Source organism: Myxocyprinus asiaticus, chromosome 41 (genome assembly GCF_019703515.2).
Source record: "Myxocyprinus asiaticus isolate MX2 ecotype Aquarium Trade chromosome 41, UBuf_Myxa_2, whole genome shotgun sequence".
NCBI classification, from domain to species: Eukaryota; Metazoa; Chordata; class Actinopteri; order Cypriniformes; family Catostomidae; genus Myxocyprinus; species Myxocyprinus asiaticus.
This window is the reverse complement of record NC_059384.1, coordinates 10,775,463-10,798,829: the sequence shown is the minus strand read 5'-3', so window position 1 is coordinate 10,798,829 and position 23,367 is coordinate 10,775,463.

Below are 23,367 nucleotides of genomic sequence, written 5' to 3'. Positions count from 1 at the left end.
ATCCATCGCAGCATCCACACTCAACTCACCATGCGCCCCACCAAGAACAAGCCACATTATAGCGACCACAAGGAGGTTACCCATGTGACTCTACCCTCCCTAGCAACCAGGCCAATTTGGTTGCTTAGGAGACCTGGCTGGAGTCACTCAGCATGCCCTGGGATTCAAACTAGCGAACTAGCAAACTCCAGGGGTGGTAGCCAGCGTCTTTTACCACTGAGCTACCTAGGCCCTTGTTGTGTTTGAAATTGTTTTATATCCATTAGAGAATAGATTTTTGTGAATATTTTGAGTGAAAGATCAAAAGGATAAACAATAAAGATATATTTTTCACAGCCTTCTTTGATCATATTTACCAAGGGTGCCAATATTTTTGGCCACAACTGTATATCCACAAACAAGTGGTTGGACAATATGGTTCCTGTGAAAAAAGCGCCCTGGGAAGCCACTTAGTTGAATACATGTTGGGATCAACTTTTTTCTTTTCTCTCTCACTTCACATATAATAATAATAATAATAATAATAATAATAATAATAATAATAATAATAATAATAATAAACACAATAGAATCATAATTACACCCATTATTCCGTTTTAAAAACATTTCAAGCCAGTGAAAACTAATTCCATTCAATGGAAAATTTTTAACATTGCAAATATGGCTACAATAGAAAATGTATGTTTAATACAGCAATTTGATCCAAAATCGTTGGACACATTTCATCATCATTATTGGTTACATAACAATCAGTCTGCTTCGCATCGGGGTCCTGATCGCCCTGTTGTATCAATTATGCGACAATGACAAGCTGACTGTACATTATCCCACTAACTACAAGGCTGCTTATGGACATAAATAGTCAATTTTATGTCAGAGAAAGAGACTGCAGAATGAAAATCATAAGAGAGACATGAAACTAGCAAAGATATGTTCGAAAATCAGGAACGATGGTCAGTTATACAGTTAAGCAATCATTATTCAAAAATATTTTACCACAGAATCAAGTATTCCAGAGAGCATGCAATAATTACTTAAAATTAATAAAATAAAAAGATACAACATCTGTGACTTCTTTGACTTTCAGTGGTATTTACATGAGATGATAAGGCCTAAAGTACAGTACATTATGATCTGATGCATTTATCACTGTTTATGTGTCACATTGCATTACTTCCTGTAAAGCATCACATCCTTTGTTGTATGTTTGCTTAATAGTTTAATACAGATCAAAATACTTTCACAATTGTATTTAAATCTCTTTTTTTTTTATTTTTTTTTTTTTTACATTTTTAAAAAGAAAAAAATTTTTCTAAATTTTTAAATATAGAAAAATAAAATAAGTTTCAACAGAAATTTCTTTTAAGCAAGACAGGGAGCCATCAGTTGGCCAAAAGAGGGCTTTTTGTTCCTGTCCAATCACACCCTGCTGTTCACGTGTCCTTAACCTGTTTGCTTCTTTAGATCAAACTGTATTCACCCATGCATTACCTCTCTGAATGTTCCCTTCCCATGGACAATGAAGGCTGCCAGTCTGTCAATCGCTCAGTCAGTCCAGGCTAATGACAATTGTGCCTTTGTGTCTGATTTAATGGATTCCATTCACAGTATGTTTCTAAAGGAGATCATAAATATAGATATTTTATCAGAAACATACAGGCAATCATATATGTGGGGTGTGCTATAATTCTGAGAAGAATCTGAAAGTTATTTATAGCAGTAGATCTCAACTGGTCGCAACCCAGAAATGAGTCACAGGTCTGTTCTGATGGGGTCATGGAGAGCAGGTGAAAAACAATAATAGGCTTATCAATTTTTAAAAGGGAAGAGAAAACACTATCCATATTTTTTGTTGTTAAATGTTATGCATACAATTAAAATGTACTGTATTTTGATGCAAATTAACCTGTAATTTGTAATATAATATAAGTTCTGCAGATGGAAACGCATTGTTGATGAGAGAGGTCAACAGTGAATTGCCAGACTGGTTCGAGCTGATAGAAAGGATACAGTAACTCAGATAACCACTCTGTACAATTGTAGTGAGCAGCAGGGGTGCCTGCAGGATTTAATCTGAGGGTACGCACAGAAATGTGCCTAATAAACCTTATATCTAGGGAGGTCCGGGGGCATGCTCCCCCATGAATTTTTTTTATTTTTATGTGCAAAAAACACAAAAGCGTTCAATTCTGGTGACTGAGATAAGCATTTGTTTTATTTCCTTGAGGATGAGTAGCATTCATGTTGTAATGATGAGTCAACAGAGCTGAGATCCATGTGCAGCTTTAATAACAATAAACGTAGTAATACAGACAGGTGGCAGACAATCACAGGTTATATCCAGATAAACAAGGCAGTAATAGTAGGCAGGCAGCAACAGGTCGAAACAGGGTAAACAGTCCAGGATCATACACAGGAAACGCAATAAACTCAGAGAATGCTCAGAAATGTCAGCCAGGGCAAAACAAGACTTTGCAAAGAGAGAGAGTTAGTGTGAGTCTTAAATAGCTGAGTGGACTGGAAACAGGTGAACAAGTAATCATTGACAGGTATGGGGATTATGGGAAATGGAGTCTAGAGAGTTAAAGTCAATCCCCAGGTGATGGAACCCTCTGGTGGTGAGCAGGAGGAACAAAGGTGGGATTTATGACAGAGAACCCCAACCCCATGAGCGGCTCCTGAAGCGAGGAGGCAGGCGATGCTGGGGTCCAAAGAAACTAGGGCAGATCAGGTAGACGACCAGGGAACCAAGGAAACCAAAGCAGATCAGGCAGACGGCCAGGAGACAAAGGGATCCGTGGGAGGCTTGAGGAGCGGAGCCGTAGAAGGCGGAGCCATGGGAGGCTTGAGGGGTGAAGCCGTAGAAGGTGGAGCCATGGGAGACAGAGCCGTAAGAGGCTCGAGGGGCAAAGCCATGGAAGGCAGAGCCTTGGGAGACTCGAGGGGCGGAGCCGTGGATGGCAGATCCGTGGTAGGCTCGAGACTAAGAGTCCAGGATGATGGGAAATGACCTTAGTAGTCGCGAACATGAGCAGAGTCTCGGGAACGACCTCTGTGGTCATGAGCATGGACAGAGATTCGGGAATGACCTCTGTGGTCGTGGGCATGGACAGAGACTCAGGAACGACCTCTGTGGTCATGGGCATGGACAGAGACTCAGGAACGACCTCTGTGGTCGTGGGTATGGACAGAGACTTGGAAACGACTTCTGTGGTCATGAACATGGGCTGAGACTTGGAAATGAAAGCCTTTCTCCTCCTCCTCTGTGAGGCCGAAGTTGGCGGTGCAGGCTCCGGGATGGACGAGGCTGGCAACACAGGCTCTGGGATGGATGAGGCTGGCAACGCAGGCTCTGGGATGGATGAGGCTGGCAATGCAGGCTCTGGGATGGATGAGGCTGGAAACGCAGGCTCTGGGATGGATGAGGCTGGAAACGCAGGCTCTGGGATGGATGAGGCTGGAAACGCAGGCTCTGGGACGGACGAAGCTTCCAGCTCGTTGGTCGTGGCAGGCGTGGGCTTCGGCTCGTTGGCCATGGCCGTTGGCCCGTGGGCGTTGACTCGTTGGCGTCGGCTCGTTGGCCGTGGCATGAAGCAGGCTGTGGCGTGGCTGTGACCTGGCATGGAGCAGGCTGTGGCGTGGCTGTGACCTGGCATGGAGCAGGCTGAGGCGTGGCTGTGACCTGGCATGGAGCAGGCTGAGGCGTGGCTATGACCTGGCATGGAGCATGCTGAGGCGTGGCTGTGACATGGCATGGAGCAGGCTGAGGCGTGGCTGTGACTTGGCATGGAGCAGGCTGAGGCGTGGCTGTGACTTGGCATGGAGCAGGCTGAGGCATGGCTGTGACATGGCATGGAGCAGGCTGAAGCATGGCTGTGATATGGCATGGAGCAGACTCAGGCTTGGCTGTGACATGGCATGGAGCAGACTGAGGCATTTCTGAGACATGGCATGGAGCAGGCTGAGGCGTGGCTGTGACATGGCATGGAGCAGACTCAGAAGTGGCTGTGACATGGCGTGGAGCATTACCTTGATGAAGAGAATGCAGTTGATCTCCTACTGGATGTTCAAATGCAGCATGAAATCGTTAGAGGAAGTAACAGAACAAAGGGAATGTTGTTCTGTCGCCGTTCCACACCACTGCAATCCAGTCTAATGCTTTACCGGTAAGCAGCGAACAAACAAAGGAAATGCGGCTCTCATCAGTGGGGTATAGTGTGGGTTGTTGATTAACAAACCGAGAACATTGGAGCAGAAATCCCTAACATTTAGCTGGTGATCCATTGAATTTCTCAGGAAAGGCAAGGCATGGGTTAGTGGTGAATGTGTTAGGTGAGGCCAAGTAAGCTGCTGGATTGGATGAAGAGGCTGAAGGGTTTGGTGTTGGTAAACGGAGGCTTTGCAAAGTTTTAACAAGCTCCTCTGTTAACAATGACAGCCGGTCAAGCTGTTGATGGTGTACGGCCAATACATCTGCTTGCGCTGAGACCTTGGTGGTGAGTTGCAGAAAAGCTGCTGGATTGGTTTGTGGTGAAGTCTTCTGTAATGATGAGTCAACGGAGTTGAGATCCATGTGCAGCTTTAATAACAATAAACGTAATAATACAGACAGGCAGTGGTCAATCACCAGCAACAGTAATATCCAAGGTAATCCAGAGAAGTAGTCAGCAAACAGGCGAGAGGTCAGGGCAGGCGGCAGACAATCACAGGTTAGGTAAACAAGGCAGTAATAGTAGGCAGGCAGCAACAGGTCGAAACAGTCCAGGATCATACACAGGAAATGCAATAAACTCAGAGAACGCTCAGAAATGTCAGCCAGGGCAAAACAAGACAGAGTGAGTGTGAGTCTTAAATAGCTGAGTGGATTGGAAACAGGTGAACAGGTAATCATTGACAGGTATGGGGATTATGGGAAATGGAGTCCAGAGAGTTAAAGTCAATCCCCAGGTGATGGAGTTACATGATTGATGACACATTGGCTAAAGCATTTCGTCCAGTAACAGTTCAGACAGACGCGTTTTTGCGCTAAAAAAGCAAAACGGATCACAATGAATATAGCAGAACATTGGCATCTTGAGATGCGTTTTTATCAGTTGAAGTTCTTTTTAACTTGACACAGCATCAGTAGATGCTAAAAACACAGTGAAATGTGACGCAGTTTTCAAAAGACATCTATCTAGCAAATGTTTAAAAGGAAAACGATTGAAAAACACATTCAGTTTGAACAGCCCCTTGTACACATGACACAGCACTAGCTCAAGTTTCTCAAAGTTACTTCTCAAAAAGACAGACTTTTGTTTCAGCTGATTGTTGGTACATTTCCACTATATCCAGCGCTGTTTGTTCTCTGTATTTGTAAATATACAGAAACTGTTCTATTGTGTGAAAATTCGCTCCAAATGATTCAGAGAGAGAGCGGACCGAACGATTGTACTGAATCACAAATTGATTCAGACCATTTTGCAAGCCTGTTTGGCCAATTCACTGAAAAGAACTGACTCAAAAGAATTATTCATTCGCAAATTGGGCATTGCTAGTTCTTTTAAACAGCCAACAGAAATACGGGATACATTTCATGAATGATTACATATTCTGAGAGTAAATATTTCTCAGGTCAGTCGGAGCACTCATGGTACGCACAGTGTGTACGGCCGTACAGCTGCAGGCGCCACTGAGCAGAATAGCACATCTCAGAATGCACAATACGTCGAAACTTGAGGCGGATGGGCTACAACAGTAGAAGACCATGTTGGGAACTTTATTATGACAATAGTATTCTTAATAAAGTGCTCAGTGAGTGTATATGTTAGGTAGAATGTCAGGGACTGATGGCCTTGGTCACTATTCAGTTTCACTGGCATGTTTTTTTCTTTTCTTTTTTCATATAATCATAATGTAAGGTGACTACGGCTTACATTCTGCCTAACATATTTTGTTTCCACAGAAGTGCAGTTCATGGTCATTTCAATACATTTTAAGGTTTGATTTTAACATTTTGACAACATTGAAGTTGACATTTTTGTTTTTACATTTGTGCAATAAACAATTGTGGTACTCTGTTGGGTCACCACTTGATGTCCAAAGTAAATATCTGGGTCCTGAATCAAAACAAGTTGAGAACCACTTATTTATAGCATAGCTGTGCTCTCTGTTATAACAATGTTTTAAATTTAAAGTAGATTTATTTAAAATGATAAAATGATTTTGTGGTGCATTGAGCATGCATTGCTTTACCATTTATGCCTTTTCATGTTGGTTTTTAAATGTGTCATGAATCTCGCTGGAAACCACAGTTCTGCACAACATTTATAACAAAACCACAACTCTTTTCATATGGTCACATCTATTGTTTACAGCAAAATAGAACACAAGCCATCAGATTTAGCGGTTTCCCCTCACTTCCTCTGTGGAGCGCCAAACATTTTATCTGAGCTTCCCAACTAAACAATCCACTAGTCTTTGATGAAAGTGGGGGATGAGACGCAAGAGAGCATGGGAAGTTGAGATGGACTAAAAGGTAATTACTTCACTGTGTGTGTTCCTTGTTGATGGAGCCTGGCAAATACACACTGTACAAGCTGAATAGCCTGTGTTCACACTTTTTCCCTCTAACAAAGGCCTTGTCCTTCCCTCTCAGAGCAGGACTAAGCCATGGGGAAGGGACAGAGAGCTAATTGAAAGAGCAGAAGATCTTGCATGAGGTCATCTTCCACCACTGCTATTAACCATGTCTAATCGTCTCCATGGCAACCCCAGTTGCTTGGGTGCATGGTGACCATGGTTTGAAAAAGGTTGCAAACACACAAAGAAGCCTTTTGTGAGAGTGAGATTTGGGTGCTTTGATACACTATACATGCATACACACTGCATACAAAACAATATTTTCAACTTTGCCTCAGTTTTGTATCTATGTACATATCTATTAAAGAAAACATGAAATGGCATTCACAGCACATTTACCTTCCATAATGTGACAAACACTCACTTATAAGGAACACTATGGTCCTAATAAAGTGTCCAACTTCTGCTGTTGTAGCCCATCCACCTGGAGGTTCGATGTGTTGTTGACCTTTTTCATCAACAAGGCGTTTCCGTAAACAGAACTGCCGCTCACTGGATGTTTTTTTGTTTTTGGCACTGTGGCAAGTGAGGGGCATGGCTGAGCGATGAGGGACGGCTATAGGAGAATGATCGCAATCAGCCGGGAGAGGGATAAGGTTGAGCCGGAGCTGCAGTTCGAGAGAGAGAGAGAGATGCATAAAGATGTCTGTGTGTATCTTTAAAAGCAGCGCGTGTACTGAATGTGATGCTGAAAAGCAAGCTTTTGTTACACACTGAAAAGTGTTCATTAAATGTCTGACGTGGATTATTCACCCCGTCCCCGCCTCCTTCTTTCCGCATTAAGAACCTGATATGTTACAGGCACTATTCTGAGTAAACTCCAGAGACTGTTGTGCATAAAAATCCCAGGAGATCATCAGTTACAGAAATACTCAAACCAACCCGTCTTGCACCAAAAATCATGCCACAGTCGAAATCACTGAGATCATATTTTCCCCATTCTGATAGTTGATGTGAACATTAACTGAAGCTCCTGGCCCATATCTGCATGATTTTGTGTATTGCACTGCTGCCACACGATTGGCTGATTAGATAATCGCATAAATAAGTAGTTGTACAGGTGTTCCTAATAAAGTGCTAAGTGAGTGAATATCCATGTGAAACAATATTCAAAGGGAAATTATGATTCAATCCTTTGAGATTTGATCGGATTGAGAAAATTATACTATTGCTCGTACTTAGGTTTAGCGATTTGAAAATACCCCTAAATATAATAATAAACTTTGGTAAGTAACGCATCCCACATTTGTGCTAAAGACATTAATGATACCTCAAATCATGCGGCTTGTTGAGGAGAGGTGTCACATTAATTTCCCCAGCAATCTGACTTACGATTTTTGGCTGGCAGATGATAAAACAGGTGGGAAAAAATCCCATAAATCCCATAGACATATTTAGAGACTAGAATATTATTGAGACTTGGGTCAGTAAGAAAACACCCAGCAACTACCCAGAACACCCAAGCAACTGCGCAGCAACATTCTAAAAACCACTTAGAACATCTTAGCAAGCACATATAACATTTGGGCAACCAAAATCTGGGAGCTTTGTTGCAAGTTTTTCACAGGTAAGCCCAATATCCATTTTCTTCAGAAAATGTAATAATCAAGTTTATAAATATTATTTTTCTCTGCCTGCATGATCTTGGTTATGTCAGTAGAAAAAAGGTCATTTCAGAGGTTGAGAAAGTTATTACATTTTGATGAAAGATTATGAAAACAATTTTCTTTCCTTTACAATAATGAACATTGATGGAGTGTGCACAGTAAGACCAGAGACATTTGTTAAGAAAGCAAATAGGGTCCATTTTGATTTCATGTTGTCTTTAATTTACAGGGGACAATTCACCATAATTGCATTTTTTCTGCTTCGCTGTCTCAGGGTTAGTGGCAGGGAGATAATATGCTCCGCACAAGGTGTTGATCTATAAATGTAAAGCTTGATTAACCCTGACAGCAGAGGTAGTGCTGGATCCACTAATGTAATGATTATTTCCCAAGGGCATTGAAGAACAGGCCAGGCAGAGGTAGAGATGCACGACCTGGGCTCTGACTAAACCTACTGCCCCAAGCTTGACACTACAGTCTCAGCCCTGCTGACAAAGCACATCGGCCAGTTCTAAAAGCCAACAAAGTTGCTGAGGCAAGGCAAATAAGTGAACCAATAAATGCTTATTTTAAGGACAATTTTATCCAATTTGTGAGGTGCATAGGTTACACTGGAACAGAAACCTGACAGATTTGCTATATTTGGCCTTGAGTCAAGGGCCTGACCTGGGGCCAGATTTCAGCCTAAGGTTTTTTAAAAACTTATTGGAATGCATTGTAAACTGTGTCTGCATCGCAAGTGAAACTAATGAACATAAGTAATGATTGTATGCTTGCACCAGCAAAGTTGATCACAGACACATGCAAATATTACATACACTGAAGATGGGATAGGTCGACTAGTTGTTTACGATTAAAGACTATTAGTTTGTTGATTAGTGAGATTAGTAACTAGCCTTTTTTTTAACACAATCACACAGGAAATTGACATGTTGCTTTCGAATGTTCATATACCAAATAACTGGTAAGTGCCATCACCCATCAGGCATTTTTGCATCAATTCAAACATGTTCACCATGTCCTGTAGTGCTTATGATACAGCGCATTGCACAATCAACACCTGCTACAAGGATTCTGGTCACATGGAAACAAGGAAGTTATCGTGTTCACATAAACAATGGTAAGCGCAATTCCGAGGTTGCATTTTCGCTCTATAGTTACATTTTTTCTCCAATGACTGTTAGGTTTAGGGCTGGGGTTTGGGTTCGGGCATATGGTTAATAAAATATGCATTGCTGTTGATGTATTACATCATTTACAACAAAAAATACAATTCACCTTTGGTGCTCACAGGTGCCCATATGTACAACAAAATTTCCAGTTTCGGCCACTGGGGGCAGTGTTTCAAATTTCAGTAAACACAGACTGATTTCAGCAGCAGAACTTTCATCATATTGTCGGCAAATTTTTTATGTATTTATTTATTTCAAAAAAAATGTTTTGTCTGTGAGCAGTGTTCTTGTTATCATGCATAATCTGCAGGTCTCTGTTTTTTGTGTGGACCTTAATAGTTTAATTGCAATAAAAGGTCTCTTCATTGAGAAACATTTCCACTGTGCAATGTGCCATTGTGCAATATGTTAATTACAATTTATGTTTATTTAAACTACTTGTGCAGGTACATATCTGTCAATGCAAGTACTAGAAGCTTCTTTTATCAAAGACAAATTCTTGTGTGTGTGAGCATACTTGCATTGCATTAAATCCAGATGTCCTTCTTTATTTCCGTGTTTTGCTAGGAGATCTCAGAAATGTCCATAACCACTCAATAGCCTTATGAAACCTCATTAGTGCACAACTTCGAATGAAAAATAATACCCTTAGTAATGTTTTGCTGGAACGTTCAATATTTTAAGGTGCTATTGATTGAGACAAACTGAGACGCAGAGATCATTTTTGGTGCCTGTGTCTCAGTCTCACTCTCTCTCCAATTGTATCGATAGATAAATGGGCTTTAGAAATGTCCCCTGGTTCGTGACCCACATCCTGTCCATTTGATCAGCTCAGTGGAGCACTTTCAGGGATTTTCTATGCTTTTCCCAGACAAATTGGATGGTAAACTGTACAGGATTGCAGTGATGGAGGGCTGTAATTTTGTCCCCTTTTTCTCATTGCCGTGTTAGAGATAAGTACGATCCTCTGAGCGCTGTTCACAGACAAAGCTTTGCCAAAGGCACATGGTCAAACTGTGAAGCTACAATAACACAGGAAAGAGTCACAGGGTTGTACAACAAAGGAACATTAAGCTGAACATCACAATCCTTGCAGGTTCTTAGACAGCTCAAAAATAGATGAAAGTTTATTTTAGCAGGCTGGCAATATCCAGAGCTGTGACATGTCATGTCCTGGGCTGCTGTTTGCGAGAACTGAATGTTTTGTTATATGTGATCTGCTGTCATCTAGTCTTAGAACTCAGACGGCATGCCCACGGATTGTTCTTGGACAGATGGATGTATATTGTTCCAATCAGATTGGCAAGTTATTTGTCATGCTTATAAGGAACTAATGGTGCACTCAAGTCATGTCGGAACAATCGTATTTACAAGTATTTACAATCGCACATGAATGGCACCACAAAGTCATAATTATTTGTGGGGAAACTCTGGATTTTCGTTGAGCTCTGACTTTCCGAGGTGGGGGCATGTCAGTTAAAGAATCATGGCAAATTGCATTAGTTATAATTCAGTTTTAACTGTGGATTTTGACTGTACAGTTGAATTTTTTACTGTTACTGGAGCGATAAAGCTTTCCAGACTAATTTAGCTGGTTTATGAGGCAACAAGGGTGAGCAACAAAACTGCCTTTACCATCATAATAAGTGGGAGCACTAAAATGATAAAAATAGATAACGTAACAATTACACAACAAATGCGTGGCTTTGATCATCATTGTGTTGGTGCTAAAAAGGCTTCTTTCCTTTGTCAGTAAGTGAAATAGGGTGAAAGAAAGATGAAATAGCAAAATGGGTATGTTTTTTTCAGACTAAAATCACTTGAACACATTACATCTTAATTACTATTTCTAACTTCATAAGTATGAACTTCCCAGGAGGACATGAATGCAGCAACATTAGTGCCAAGATACAATAAGTGATTTAATTGAAAAAACAAAAAACAAGTTTACGGATTTGCAAACGTTTGTGAGGTTTATGGTATTGAAATTTTACATTTAAAGGTGAAATTGAAATAAGAACATTGGCTCAACCAATGGAGTGGGGCAGGACTCTCTGTTTGTCTAAACATGTGGAGTTTAAAACTTGTAGAATGTATAATTGTGGTGTCATGTGATTGGTCGGTCTGATGGCCTCTTTCAGAAGTGGCTGGTTCTTAGCCAGAATAAGCAGCAAAGTGGACCAGTAACACTACAATAAGGTTCTATTTGTTCACATTAGTTAATGCATTATGTATCATGAACCTAATATACCTAATGTTAACTAATGTAGTTAACAAATGTTAACCAACTGAAACTTATTGTAAAGTGTTACTAGTGGACCGGACTATATTGCCAATATTAGTCAAAAGTCCTGCTCTGTGTGACTATTTATGATAACTTGTCAGGGTGTCTATAAGTGGTAAACCTGGTGTTTAAACCCACACTTAGCACTTCAGCACAGGGAATATCTGTTACCAAGTTCATTATTAATCTTCTCAAATGTTCACTGTGCATTACAGCACAATCGATACAGAGCTGCATTCTTATGAGATACCAAAAAAAATAGACAAAAAGAGGAGCAGAATCACTCTCTTCCATTTGGCACTGGCCAAGATGTGGTGATTGCCTTTAAATGCCACAGTCAGGGAGAGATCTACAGTTGTTCAAGAGGTATTGATCAGCTTTCAGAAGCCTTTATAAACCAGCATCAAGCATGGTCCATCACCCATCTCCCTTACAGAGCACAAGAGAGCATTTTGTATTATTTTAATTAGGCCGAAGTCATAACCACACAGTTTCGTTCAGTGCCCTAGTGGGGAATGTTTATGCTTTGAAAATCTGCAAGAACCAAATGCAATTACAGCATGTAAACATGGGCCGCTCAGTTCAGGGAGTCACAGATTACAAGCCACAGAGCGCTTCATTTTAACATTAATGAAATATTGACATGCAACAAAGGTGAACATGAAATACGTCACATGCAATGAAAGTTATTTTGCATTACATATCTGCCACTGTCCACTTTCTTAGACATGGTATGTGGTCTTTCTTAAAATTATCATTCAGTGCAGCATGGGGGGAAAAAATGTATCTTTCACTGCATTTTTCAAACAATACTCGATTTTCATGGCTATATTTGAGCTCTCCATCTCAACTGATTATGGACAAATGTTTTGTTTTTTCTTTGTTTGTTTTTTTCAGCAGGCAGCAGGATGTGTGTTTGGCCGATAGCTGCATTAACAGAGTAAGTACAAGTCATTTAGCATTATTTCTGAGCACCTTGATGTGATAACAGTCAATCATTAAATGCACCATCCAGTATTGATCGCCAGTCAAAACCCAATTAAGGTCCAACGATCGCATTGCCGACCTGGAAATAACCTTTAATAATCCTTTTTCAGGTTTCGGGTTTATATTTTTTCAGGTTTATCTGTCTGTCATCTGTCAGATCTCAGTTTAAAAATGTTGAAATGTTTATTCAGAGCAAAAAGTGAGTGTTTATGAACTGATAATCTGCCATTTTACTAGTGATTTGTATGAAAGAGAATAAAAGTCATTGTTGTATTAGTGCCTGTTTATTTCACCAGGAAACTGCCAGGATACTTACAACGTGCCAAAAAAAAAAAAAAGAAAAAAAAAAGAAAAAGACAGAAGAAACTCCTTTCATGAAAAATTTACACTACTGGTCAAAACTTTTGAAACACTTGACTGAAATGTTTCTCATGATCTTAAAAATCTTTTGATCTGAAGGCGTATGCTTAAATGTTTGAAATTAGTTTTGTAGACAAAAATATAATTGTGCCACCATATTAATTTATTTTATTACAAAACTAAAATTTAATAAAAAGATTAATAAAAATAAGTTTTTGAAATCAATGACTTGGATAAAATAATAAAGAAAAGCAGCCAATAAGTGCCCAGCATATAGATCTCCTTCAATACTGTTTAAAAAGCATCCCAGGGTGATACCTCAAGAAGTTGGTTGAGAAAATGTCAAGAGTACATGACTGCAAATTCTAGGCAAAGGGTGAGTACTTTGAAGATGCTAAAATATAACACAGTTTTGATATATTTTGGATTTTTGTAGTCACGATATAATTCCCATAGTTCCATTTATGTTATTCCATAGTTTTGATTACTTTACTATTATTCTAAAATGTGAAGAAAAAAAATATAATAAAGAATGAGTGTGTTTCAAAACTTTTGACAGGTAGTGTATGTATAGTAACATGTTTCTATGAGACCAGGCATAAAATGCCTTATTTGCCAATGATGTAAGAAAAGTAAACTTAATTTGATATTCATTAGATTGTTCGATGTTTTCTCTGAAAACAAGTCTTATTATCTTTAACACTTTTGCTTCTCAAGTAAATCTATGCTGTTTTAAGGACATTTAGATATTTGTACTGGAAAAACAAGGCAGAAATACTGATTTCAGAAAATGAATTTTTGCATTGAACAACCCATCTTCGTCTGGTGTCAAAAGCAGAGTGATGTATCCAAAGTGCATGGGTGATTCTGAGCAATCGTCACACTCAGCATACTGTACTGTCTAGAGCCATATGTTTTCACGTTTTTTTTTTCTCCACTTCCTGTCTGTTACCACGAAGATCAGCAGACATCAAATGCTCTTGAAAGAGATTGATCTGTAATGTGTTTGTCAGTCTTAGTTGCCCACTATGACCAAGATCCCATATTGACCCACAGGCCAAGATATTTTTCTGAGAAACTGAAATGTTTCATCAAACTCCAAAAAATATGATTGTCAAAGTTTTACCAGCATCAAAAGCTGCACAAAAGAAAAAGAAGAAGAAGAAAAGATGGTAACACTTTACAATAAGGTTCCATTCGTTAACATTAGTTAATGCATTATGTATCATGAACTAACAATTAACAATATATTTTGTTAATTCTATATATATATATATATATATATATATATTTTTTTTTTTTTTTATTATTTTATTTATTTTATTTTTTTTTTACATAATTGACTAATCTTTGTTAAAGTTCATAAAAATACGATTGTTCATTGTTAGTTCGTGTTAGTTCATAGTGCATTAACTAATGTTACAAATACAACTTTTTATTTAAAAAATGTATTAGGCCTACTCTATGTTTAAATTAACTTTAACTAAGATTAATAAATGCTTAATAAATATTGTTCATTGTTAGTTCATATTAACTAATGTTGTTAACTAATGCAAACAATTGGAAACTTATTGTAAGGTGTTACCAAAAAGAAAAGCATCCAATGGCACATAGTTGGTGCCATTAAGGTATCCTGCTGTGATGCTCACAGCATGCGGTTTTCTTTTAACCTCTGAGAACAAACAAATACAGCAGTCCAATTAGAGCTTAAACAAATGAAGGGACAAAGCTCAGCACAACCTATTCTTAAAGAAAGTAGAATAAATGGAAGCCACATATCTAAACCTTTGTTCTGTAATTCTAAGAAATGATGATTAAAAAAAAAATTTGCCTTGTCTAATCCTTGTGCCAGACTCTTGATGTTTAAAATGAAATATACATGCAACCCTCCCTCCATTTACATGCATATCACCTGCTGCTATCTCACCTTCACAAGTTTTCATGGTGGCATATCAAGGAGAGAGCAGTCATATCTTCCTGTGAGGGGATTTTAGATCTTTTTAACAAGAGCCAAAAGCTCGTTCTGCTCTAACAAAGCTGCTTCAGCTAAAAAATGCTCCAAATTTAGCTCTGATATGCACCGAGGGCGGTTTTCAAAGCGACCTCCATGAACAAATTTAATTGTGGCAGTAAAAGTGTTATCGCATTAATGTGATTGTACATGGGCAATTGGTCATTTTATGAATCATTCCCCTGTGTAATTCGATTTGGAAATATAAATGTTTAATCGCATGCTTGACATGTAGCCCAGATGTTTTTTGTTCTCCGATACGGTGCAGCAATGCAGAGAGGAAGATGTAAGTAAATGAGTTTTTGCTATAGACTTGAGATAACCTGGCACAGAGATGTACAGAAGTGCTTTAATCTTCAAGGGTAATTTCAGCCTCAATATAGTCCACCAGAGCAAAGTTCTCCTGAGGGGGGATTTGGCCTAGTTTAGGCTGAACATAGATTTTCTCACCCGACAAGGAACTTGGGATGTTTCATATTGCTGAGATAAGCACAAAGACAAATGAGGCTGTCTAAAGTAAGCCTGAGAAATGGTTGCATCCCATAAGTGATGTTGTGATCACTGCTGCTTATGTTTAACATGACTAAGGGCTCCATTTTCGTAACCGCTGCATGCAACGACTGTGCACTACATATTATCCAATTTTCATGAGATGTCTATTATACACAGACTGCATATTCTGCGAATAGAGAGCGTCGGAATTGCAACTCTGTACATATCGTAAATAGGTAATTCCTACAATTCAGTGACATTGAAACGTTTTAAAAATAAAACATACTTTTACAGGGTGGAAAATAACTGGGTGGACATTCAGTAGATAAATGAGCCACTATGGTCTGTGATTGATATCTAGCAAACATATTTGTAAACTAATATTTTTTATTTTATTTCTGTTAACATAAATACTGTATATTGAAATCTTAAAATTATATTAATTTCATATATATCTTCCCATAACAGGGTGGACATGTTATGCTTGACCACATATGACTAACACCACAAAATAAAGGATAACATAAATAAAACAAATGAGTTACAAACTTCTAATAACAAAGAAATTTTGCAGAATGACTGGTGTCCACCTCCAGTGTGTGTGATATCATTTTATAACATATCTCTTCAATGAAAGGTCATAGTGTGATGTAACAGGGTGGACAATAAATCAAGGGACACACAAAAAACCTCCACTATCAGTGTTAAAATTACACATTTACCACAAATGAATACTTGTTAGTGAGAGAATGTAATACTAAACTCTTAATTGTATGGTGGAAAAAAATAGAAATCCAATGATTTAGCACTTATTTTTGTCAAAGATGTTTGACGCGCAGTTTTGGGGACATGAGGAAATGAGGATATCAATTATTTAAAATGTAACTTTTAAGCCAACAGAAGTGTGTAACATTATAAAAAGTCTATTCTTTTTATCAAGTCTATTAAAATTGTAATCGAGTGAAATTAAACAATATCAATACCACACACTCTTGTACTGGGGACTTTATGTCACCAAATTGTAAGAATGGCCCATTTATATGAAGGTAAAATTGTGCCTAAATGATTTGCATGTGCAGAGTAGATTTGTGAAAGCATAACTCAAACTGCAAGTGTAAAAATGAACGGAGTGTCTATTTGCACCCCGGTGGAAATAGCATCTGCTAAACAAGCCAGCTATTTGCACCCCAATAGTCTGGTGGAACCACTGAAATATACGTCAAACTAATTAGTAGATGTCACTGCAGTGGCGTAGGCTGTAGATGATGGCGTGGGATTGTGTGGTGCTGTCCTGGCGACCACGGATCGAATTAAACTTTTGTCCCACTCTTTTTCCCATTTGATTTCCTGTTTCCACTCTTAATATTTCCTTTAATACTACTTAAAATAATTCATAAAAATTAATATAAATGTTGATTTTATTGCAGTGATTTGGTCACGGTGAATGTTGAGGAGTGCAGAGAAGGGTTTGATTCGGAGGCGGGGTCTGCATTTGTTCCCGCAGCTCGGCATCGCTTGTGTGTACATTGCATCACTGTATTACTAATATTGTAGTAGCCATGTTCTTTGCCACAAACCATAGTTTTAATGCAATTAACAAAGGTGTTGTTAGTACAGTAATATGGTGCTAGTATAGTAACCATGGTTAATTTTGTGGTTACTGTAAATTTACATAAAATACCTTAATGAAACACTGCGGTCAGGCCAGCCTCCACTTGGAAAAACATGGTAAAGCTAGCCCCCATGTTGTTTTGTGGTACATGTATATACTATGCATTACGGTAAGAGCGTGTAAGAACTGTTTCAAAATAAAAGTGACCTTCCTGTGAATGTCATTTCACATTCAGTCAGTCAGTCTGTCAATAATGAATGAAAGAAAGAATAAATAAATGAATAAATAAAAATACATAAATAACTACATAAAACAAAATGAATAAATATTAAACAAAAAATAAACTATTTTAATAAAAAAATAACGCCTGCAAATGTAATAATAACTTAATAATAAAGAATATATTTCCAAAGATGTCATATACATGCTGTGTTTTCTATAAATTCAGATAGATATTTAAACTCCTTGTTTCCAAAGAACAATTTCACTTCAGAATGATAGTACAACACCTCAGAGTGTCACTAACACAATGTCAGGACTGTCTGATGTTGAATTTCAAAATCAAAGCCCTCTAAAAAGTCATATACAGTACATGCTGTGTTTTCTATAAATTCAGATAGATATTAAAAGGGAACTCCCTGTTTCCAAAGAACAATTTCACTTCAGAATGATAGTACAACTTCAGAGTGTCACTCACACAATGTCAGGACTGTCTGATGCTGAATTTCAAAATCAAAGCCCTATAAAATATCATATATAATCTATGTTCCATCTAAATTCAGATAGATATTAAAAGGAAACTCTCTGTTTCCAAATAACAATTTCACTTCATAATGATAGTACACCACCTCAGAGTGTCACTCACACAATGTCAGGACTGTCTGATGCTGAATTTCAAAATCAAAGCCCTATAAAGTATCATATATAATCTGTGTTCCATCTAAATTCAGATAGATATTAAAAGGAAACTCCCTGTTTTCAAAGAACAATTTCACTTCAGAATGATAGTACACCACCTCAGAGTGTCACTCACACAATGTCAGGACTGTCTGATGTTGAATTTCAAAATCTAACACACTACATTAACCTCTATCCCTAAACCTAACCTTAACCTTACCTTAGAAAAAAATAACATCAGAAAGTCCTGACATTGTGTGTGTGACATTTTGAGGTGGTGTATTCTGAAGTGAAATTGTTCTTTGGAAACGGAGTTTCCTTTTAATATCTATGTGAATTTAGGTATACAGCTTATATACAGTTTGACATTTTTAGGGCTTTAATTTTGAAATTCAACATCAGCCAGTCCTGACGTTGTGTGAACGACACTCTGAGGTGGTGTACTATCATTCTGAAGTGAAATTGTTCTTTGGAAACAGGGAGTTCTCTATCTGTCACTCACTCGACGTTGTGTCGATGTAGTGACACTAGGGGTCACTCTTGGGAGCCCGAGACACCTCTGGTCTTTGATAAAAGGCCAATGAAAATTGGCTAGTGATATTTGCATGCCACTCACATACGGGTATAAAAGGAGCTGATCAGATTTTCTCTTCAGAGCCGAACGGTCATGCTCATTGAGCTGAATTCTACTGTTCATTCACCTCTGCTGGATCTGACTGGTGCACTGCAGAGAATGCCCCTGGGCGCTTCGGCAGAAAACAAGAGAGTATATTTTATGAAAGAGCTATTTTCCTCTAAAAGAGTACATATTTCTCTAAAAGAGCGGCACACACGGAACGTCTTTTTAAAGACGCGTATTTTTAAAGATGCCTTTCCGACTGTGTGTTATTCCTGGTTGCGGTCATTATCTCTCAACTTCAGATGGTCATGATCGCTGTCTTTCGTGTCTGGGCATGACCCACACGGAGGCAGCGTTTGTGGATGGTTCATGTTCTCATTGCGAGAACATGATCATGGCAACGTTGCTGTCGCGGCTTTCTTAGCAAGCCAGCCCAGCGGCTCCCCGCCTTGGTCCTTCTAACTACGGGTATGAGGCCAGTGTGGCTAGCACTGGGGGCGATTTGGGGACCCCAATGGGATCGTCTCCGCTGGGTATCCCCCCGAGGACCTCCCATTCCCCAGCAAGCTCGTCTGCCCCAATCGGGCTTCCGGATGAGTTCGCCGGCTCGTCTCACGGCGAGTCTGGTTTCTTGTTCGGAGCCCGCGAAGATGATGAGCTCTCGAGCGCAGCATCGGAGAGCGGGCTTGTCCAGTCGGACGCAGAAGCCTCAGCTGGGCTTCCCCCTTCGGGGACGATTGCCCAGTCACAGGCCAGTGCCGAAATGACGGACATGCTTTCCCAGCAGCCACGAGCGTCGGGTTAGAGTGGAACCCTCCGCTCTCCCTTGAACCCTCGTGGCTTGATGATTGGTTCCTCGCGGCGCCGCTCAAAGCAGCTATGCCCTGCTCCAGTGCCATTCATCCCGGAAGTGCACGAGGAGCTGACGCAATCGTGGGAGGCACCTTTTACTGCACGGCCCCGATTCCGCAGTTCCCCCGCTCTCACTACCCTTGATGGCGGGGCGGCCAGGGGCTATACGGCGATTCCCTCAGTGGATAAGGCACTCGCGGTGCACCTATGCCCGCAGAGCGCCGCCACCTGGCGTGGACGCCCTAAGCTCCCATCCAAGCCCTGTAGGCTCACGTCGTCCCTGACGGCTAAAGCCTACAGCGCTGCTGGACAAGCCGCCTCTGCCCTGCACGTCATGGCTCTCCTGCAGGTCCACCAAGCTAAGGCGTTGAAAGAACTGCACGAGGGTAGTTCCGCCCCAGATTTGATGCAGGAACTGCGCTCGGCGACTGACCTCGCTCTCCGAGCGACGAAGGTCATGGCGCAGTCTCTCAGGCGGACGATGGCCACACTAGTGGTCCAGGAGTGCCACCTTTGGCTCAACCTGGTCGAGATGGGCGAGGCCGACAAGACACGGTTCCTTGCTGCCCCATTTCCCAGGCTGGCCTATTCGGCGACACTGTCGAGGACTTTGCCCAGCAGTTCTTGGCTGTGAAGCAGCAGATGGAGGCAATCCGGCACATCCTGCCCAAGCGCGGCTCAAGATCCTGCACCCTGTCTGCTCGTCACCAAGTGAGTCCCCCTGCAGTGACTGCACCAGCTCTGCCGCAGCCCGCCCCTTCAGCCCGGCCCTGGCATGGAGCCCACCGCAGGAAATAGATGCCACCAGTCTCACAGCCGGTGCCTAAGAACCCACGGAGGTCGTCAAAGCGCCCCTGAGACGGGCGACCCAGAGACGAGGGAACCCACTCACCTGGAGCTGGTAAAAAGACCACTCCATCCCCCGGTGGAGGGCCGGGCAGAAAATCTTTTGTTGCCTTTTTGTTTAATTTTTCCGCATGCCCAATTGGCTGTGGTACCCAACAGTTCAGCAAAAGAGCGGCTTGCTTCCTTCCTGGGTCACATACCCGGTGTGCACAGTCGTCACCACGACTACCGTCCACGGGTTTTTCTTGCAGGATTGGTGCTCCAGCGGTGGCCCTTCCGCCCCTGAGCGCCCAGCTGTGGCACACAGCCACCCCCGATGTGGCAGTCTCCATGGGTTACAAGGACAGGCCTCTTCCTCCCCGTCCCAGGCTGTGTGGTCACAAGGAGCCATGTAAGTGCTTCAATGTCCCTAGACTCAGAACGGCCACGAAGTGGTGTGGCACCTCGAGCTTCGCCCCGCCACGAGGCCCCACCTGCCGGTACGTCCGGCGACGTTGTCCCCTTGGTCCCACCTGCGCGGAACTTGAATGCGTGGCTCGCACTTTCCAATCCGTCGCGATGGCTGACCTGGACCGTCCGACTCGGCTACGTGATTCAGTTCGCCAGGCGCCCGCCCAGGTTCAGCGGTATTCACTTCACCTTGATCAAGATCGAAAATGCTGCTACCTTGCACGCGGAGATCACTACCCTCCTACAGAAGGGCGCGATAGAACCTGTCCCTCCAGCCGAGATGAAGAAGGGGTTTTACAGCCCCTACTTCATCTTACCGAAAAAAGGCAGTGGGTTGCGGCCAGTCTTGGACCTGCGAGTACTGAACTGGGCCTTACACAGACTCCTGTTCAAGATGCTGACGCAAAAACACATTCTGGTGAGCATCCGGCATCAAGATTGGTTCGCGGCGGTAGGCCTGAAGGATGCGTACTTCCATGTCTCGATCCTTCCTCGACACAGACCCTTCCTGCGGTTTGCATTTGAGGGTCAGGTGTATCAGTACAAAGTCCTCCCTTTCAGCCTGTCCCTGTCTCCTCGCATCTTCATGAAGGTCACAGAGGCTACCCTTGCCCCATTAAGAGAGGTGGGCATTCGCATTCTGAACTATCTCGATGACTGGCTAATCCTAGCTCACTCTCGAGACATGTTGTTCGCACACAGGGACCTGGTGCTCTCACACCTCAGCCAACTAGGGCTTTGGGTCAACTGGGAAAAGAGCAAGCTCCTCCCAGTTCAGAACATCTCTTTTCTCGGTTTGGAGTTGGACTCAGTCTCATTGACGGCGCGCCTTACGAACGAGCACGCCCAGTCGGTGCTGGCCTGTTTGAAGGCATTCAAACAGAAAACAGCGGTTCCACTGAAACTTTTTCAGAGGATCCTGGGGCATATGGCATCCTCAGCAGTGGCCACCCCGCCCCAGTTGATGTATATGAGGCCGCTTCAGCACTGGCTCCAGACTCGAGTCCCGAGATGGGCATGGCACCACGGGACACATCGCGTGGTCATCACGCCGGTCTGTCACCATATTTTCAGCCCTTAGACCGACCTCTCATTTCCACAGGCAGGTGTTCCTCTAGAACTGGTCTCCAGGCACATCGTGGTCACGACAGACGCCTCCAAAATGGGCTGGGGAACTGTTTGCAATGGGCACGCTGCTGCCGGCCTCTGGACGGGTCCGTGACTGCATTGGCACATCAACTGTCTTGAGTTGTTGGCAATTCTGCTCGCCCTGCGGAGGTTCCTGCCGTTGATCCAGGGCAAGCATGTGTTAGTTCGGACAATGGTAGCATATGTCAACCGCCAAGGTGGTCTGCGCTCTCGTTGTATGTCACAACTCGCCCGCCGTCTCCTCCTCTGGAGTCAGCAGCACTTCAAGTTGCTGCGAGCCACTCACATCCCGGGCAACCTCAACACTACAGAAGACGTGCTGTCACGGCAAGTTACCCTCAGGGGAGAGTGGAGACTCCAACTGATATGGAGTCGATTCGGACGGGCACAGGTGGACCTGTTCGCCTCCCGAGAATCCTCCCACTGCCCGCTCTGGTACGCCCTCACCAAGGCTCCCCTCGGTATAGACGCGCTGGCACACAGCTGGCGATTTCCCCAGGACGCCTACTTGCACAGACCCTGTGCAAGGTCAGGGAGAACGAGGAGCATGTCGTCCTGGTAGCACCGTACTGGCCCACCCAGACGTGGTTCTAGGACCTCACACTCCTCGTGACAGCTCCCCCCTGGTGAATTCCCCTGAGGAAGGACCTTCTTTCTCAGGGAAGGGGCACCCTCTGGCACCCGCGACCAGACCTCTGGAATCTCCATGTCTGGCCCCTGGATGGGACGCGTGTCTACACCTGCGGTGGTAGACACGATCACTCAGGCTAGGTTCCCCTCTATGCCTTTAAGTGGTGTCTGTTCGCTAAGTGGTGTTCTTCCCGACGGGAAGACCCCCAGAGATGCGCAGTCGGATCAGTGCTTTCCTTCCTGCAGGAGAGGTTGGAAGGGAGGCTGTCCCCTTCCACCTTGAAGGTGTACGTTGCCGCCATAGCAGCACACCACGACGCAGTCGACGGTAAGTCCTTAGGGAAGCACAACCTGATCATCAGGTTCCTAAGAGGCACCTGGAGTCTGAATCCCTCCAGACCATGCCTCATTCCCTCATGGGACCTCTCTGTAGTTCTTCAGGGTCTACAGAGAGCCCCCTTTGGGCCTTTGCAGTCAGCTGAGCTTAAGGCACTCTCCTTGAAGACTGCCCTCCTGACTGCGCTCACTTCCATCAAGAGGGTAGGAGACCTGCAAGCGTTCTCTGTCAGAGAAACGTGCCTGGAGTTCGGTCCGGGTTACTCTCACGTGATCCTGAGACCCTGACCGGGCTATGTGCCCAAGGTTCCCACCACCCCTTTTAAGGACCAGGTGGTGAACCTGCAAGCGCTGCCCCAGGAGGAGGCAGACCCAGCCCTGTCGTTGCTGTGTCCGGTGCGCACTTTACGCATCTATTTGGATCGCACGCAGAGCTTTAGAA